This window comes from Mesoplodon densirostris, chromosome 6, assembly GCF_025265405.1.
Source record: "Mesoplodon densirostris isolate mMesDen1 chromosome 6, mMesDen1 primary haplotype, whole genome shotgun sequence".
Classification (NCBI taxonomy): Eukaryota; Metazoa; Chordata; class Mammalia; order Artiodactyla; family Ziphiidae; genus Mesoplodon; species Mesoplodon densirostris.
Genome location: NC_082666.1, coordinates 52272667 through 52277207, shown reverse-complemented (window position 1 = coordinate 52277207; position 4541 = coordinate 52272667). Strand labels below are relative to the sequence as shown.

The 4541-nt window shown below is 46.4% G+C and overlaps 1 pseudogene; it reads left to right on the top strand.

Annotated features, from left to right (window-relative positions):
• The first annotated feature begins 884 nt into the window (after positions 1–884).
• On the top strand, positions 885–1774 carry LOC132491634 (surfeit locus protein 6-like; annotated as a pseudogene).
• The last annotated feature ends 2767 nt before the right edge of the window (positions 1775–4541 follow it).

The window sequence follows — 4541 nt, the reverse complement described above, 5'->3', positions numbered from 1 at the left end:
CTCTGCACAAAAATTGGCCTTCAGTTCACATTTTGCAGCACCTGTTGCATTAATAACTAGGAAAGTCAGTTCAGCCAAGGGCCAGACATTCACCAAGCATTGTTCTCATGCAGTAAATAATCAGGTAGCATGGAGTTATCTTTGCAGATTTCACTTTCTTGATATTAGGTCCCAAATAGAATGTTTGTGAAAATACATTTCACCTGTACATGGTAATAGAATGACATTACTTCATTGAAATAATTAGACTGTATTTATTCTATAATATAAAAGTTAAAGTACCTGTGCTCTGCAACAGGAGAGGCCACAACAGTGAGAGGCCCGCGTACCGCAAAAAAAAAAAAAAAAAAAAAAAAAAGTTAAAGTATATTTAATAAAACTAGCAGAATATGGCAATCTATTTGAAACATGGCATGGAATTCTGCCTTGTCTTTCAGTGACAAGACGTTTTATAAGGACAAGAAGAAAAGTCTCTTCAAGTCCTGATTTGTTTTAATCTAGATAGTGTCATGTAATAAAAAAGAAATAGATTTGAAATCAGATGCATCTGAGGTTAAACCCCAGGTCTGCCATTTAGCATTAGTGTGACCTTTGAGCAAATGACTTCACCTCTCTGAGCTCAATTCCCTCACTTGTAAAAAAAAAAAGGATACTACTGACTATCTTACAGGATTGTGGAGGAATGATGGTAATACAGTATGCAAAGTACCTAACAGTGCTCCGAACACAAGGAAGGTGTTCAATAAATGGGAATCTCTTTGCATAGGAGGTAGCAAGAAGGAAAGATCCCAAGGACCAAGGCATTGTTGCTCTCTTCATCAGCTACTCTTCCTGCTGTTCTGCTTTCTACTCCTACCCTCTCCTCTCCCAACAATCCTGGTAGCATGAGGGGCTGGCTTAGCAGTAGAACCAATACCCCTTTCTTCTCCTATTGGCATATCAACATTTCATCTCAAATACAGATTTCCAGCTCCACTGGGGCCCCTGCGGATGGCCTGGCCAGTGAGCCTGGCTCTTTATTTGCCTTGGACGTTCTGCGGCAGCGCCTGCATGAGAAGATCCGGGAGGCGCGGGGCCAGGGCAGCGCCAAGGAGTTGTCTCCCGCCGCTTCGGAAAAGAGACGCCGGAGGAAGCAGGAGCGCGACCGGAAGAAGAGGAAGCGCAGGGAAATGAGAGCGAAGGAGAAGGTGGCCGAGGCCCTCGAGGGGGCGCAGGCCGCCGAGCCGCCTCCCGAGGCACCGCGCGAGGAGGCGCAGGCCCGGTCGGGGCTGCTGTTAATAAGGTGGAGGTGAGTGAGGAGGAGCCGGGCAGCAAGGCCCAGCGCAGGAAGGAGAAGAGGCAGAGGCTGAAGGGGAACCTGACGCCGCTGACGGGCAGGAACTACCGGCAGCTGCTGGAGCGCCTGCAGGCGCGGCGGGCCCGGCTGGAGGAGCTGCGGGACCAGGACGCGGGCCAGGCCCGGGAGCTCGAGGCCAAGACGCAGTGGACCAACCTGCTGTACAAGGCCGAGGGTGTGAAGATCCGCGACGACGAGCGCCTGCTGCAGGAGGCCCTGAAGCGCAAGGAGAAGCGGCGGGCGCAGCGGCAGCGCGCGTGGGAGAAGCGCACGGCGCACGTGCTGGGGAAGATGCAGCAGCGGCAGGACAGGCGGCGGCAGAACCTGCGCAGGAAGAAGGCGGCCCGGGCCGAGCGGCGCCTGGAGAAGGCCCGCAGGAAGGGCCGCATCCTGCCCCAGGACCTGGAGCGGGCCGGCCTGGCCTGAGGGTCCCGGCGGAGAGCAGACGCCACCGCGTGCTTGAGAGCCTTCGGATCTGGGGGAGGGGCGACCCACATCCGGGCTCCAGGCTCCTCTTGTGAGGCCGGAACGCTCCCTGAAAGTTGCAGGGTGTGGGGCGAGGGAGCGGCGAGGAGGGAGGGGGCGTCTTGGGGGGGCTTCCCTGGCGCCCTCTTCCTCCCCCGTGTTCACAGGAGCGGGAACTGCTGTGTCTGCCCCAAACTCACTTGGGAAGGACAAAACCCAGCCAGCTCCTGTGGCCTGCGTTGGAGTGGAGTTGACGGGCTCGGTAACTGGGAGATGGCGGGGCCGTCCTCAGGCTGCCTGGAATTGAGTTATTCGAAGTTAATTTCTAAGGTGGGTGAAACCTAGAATTTAAGGTAAACATGCACATTAAAAATCCTAAGGTCACCACTAAAAGAAACAGTGAACTAGCAGGAAGAACAGGGGAGTGGGGTGGACAGTTATCGATCTAGGGGGAGGCAGGAGAGAAAGAGTAAAACCTAGAACCGAGCGAGGCCAATGGAGGGTGCACAGTCAGAGGCACAGTTAAGTCCAAGCCCGCAGGCAGCCAGGATGAATGCACGGGACAAAACAATGAATTTTATGGTATGTGGATTATATTTCAGTAAAACTGTTAATAAAATTCTTTTGACTGAACTCCAGTTAAGAAAAAAACAAAACAAAACATTTCATCTCAAATACAGATTTCACCACAAGTGAAGGTTCATTTTAGCGTACACCTAGGTTTAGAATTCACTAACAATCTCTGGCCACCGAAGCAGCCAATAGACACCGTAGCTATATTGCAACCCTTAAAAGCTTTTTCATACACCTTCTTGACAGTGTTAAGGAATGTAAGGAGACAACCTGAGTTAATTTTAATTCCTTTTGATGGCAAGGACTGTGTCCTTTTTCACAGGCTCTGGATGCACAGGGTCAGCGGCCATGGCTCACGGGCCCAGCTGCTCCGCAGCAGGTGGGATTCTCCTGGACCGGGGCACGAACCCACGTCCCCTGCATCGGCAGGCGGACTCTCAACCACTGCGCCACCAGGGAAGCCCAGGACTGTGTCCTTTGAAGGCCCACTTTGTTCCCAAATTAAACCATATGGGTTATGGTATTACAAGTTTTATGGCCCTCAACTTGACTATCAAATTTATAAGATCAGGGCTTTGTCTTTATCTTATTGTCATCCCTCAGCACCTAGCATAGCGTTGCATATGCTACAAACCCTTTAATAACACTTTCTTCTCTTGACTTGATTCACTTTGATATTGACCATCAAACCAAACAGGACCTCAACTACAGTTTACTCTAATCAATTTCCTATTCCCTTCTCAAATAGATGATAGATGTATTCTTAAATAAATGAGGAGATTAAGAAGTGCTGTGCTAAATGAATCCTAGACTCTTGGCCCAGGAGTGTTTCAGCGTCCTCAGAGAACTTACAGAAATGGCTGAATCACTGTTAGTGCACTTGAGAAATCCTGCAGAGGAAATGAGCTCCTGGAAAACTGGATACAAGCAAGTGTCATTTGGATTTATAAAAAGAGGAAGAATGTGTATTCATGAACTAGAGAGCACTGAGCTTGACATCTGTTCTGGGCAAAGTTCTAGAACAATTTTTTTTTTTAAACAATAACTTCTGAGCACTTAGAAAAAGAAGTGGTAAACTTAGCATGAGCTCACTAAGAATAGCCCTGTCACACTAACCTCATTTCCTAGTGACAGATTTACTGCACTGGGAGATCAGAGAAATAGAGTAGAAATAGTGTAACTAGATTTCAGAAAAGCTTTTGACAAGTTCTCTCATGATACCCTTGAGGGCAAGATGGGGGGAAAGCAGCCTAAATGATATTACAATTGTACAGACTTATAGCCAACAGACAATTAGTACCCAAAAGGAAATAATGATTGAGCATACGTTCAACAAATTGTTTTAATTCAATTAATTTTTTCCCAACCTCTTATGCTAGCCCTGTGTCAAGGGCTAGTGATTCAAGTTTACAGAGAATGGAGGAAATCAGACTTGACAGCAGCAACCTTCAAATGCTCCACTTGTGTGATTTGATTTTCAAAAGTGTTCAGTAAACCTGAGATTATGTCAGACAAATAAAGTGTCTAAAATGAGTGAGGCAATGCCTCTGCTCTTCTCTGTGTAGACTGCATTCACTTTCTGCTCCATACACTAAGAGAAACTCTGGATTATATCCTAAAAGGAGTGATCAGGATGATGAAAAGACATCAATAAAATCATACTGAGAAGACAGAATGAAATATTAAAAAGAGAAAACCCACAGTTACTTCAGTGCCTTCAAAGAAGTAGAAGTGGGACAGAGCAGGAAATCCAGATGGGCTCAGAAAGGTGCTGAGTTTTCTATAAATGAATTTAAGTGTGGACTGGAACACAAATATCCAGTGAGTGGTTGGAACCCATATCTTGCAATCTTAAAGTTTTTTCTAAGTGTAGATTTTATAATCTCCCAAAGCAAAGATTTTACCAACCTCCTTGGTTATTTATCCCATGATTTAACTATAAGCTGCTATATTTTTTCAACTTATTTTAAATCATGAAACATATTGAAAATATTTTAAAGTGCAGAGAAAACTGAACCAACATTCATATATCCACTACTCAAGTTTATCTAATTTGAACATTTTGCCATTTGTTTCAAATTACTTTTTACAAAATAAATCATTATAAATATAGTTGTGTTTTCCTCTTCCCCACCCAGAGAGAGCATTATCTTAAAGACAGTATGAG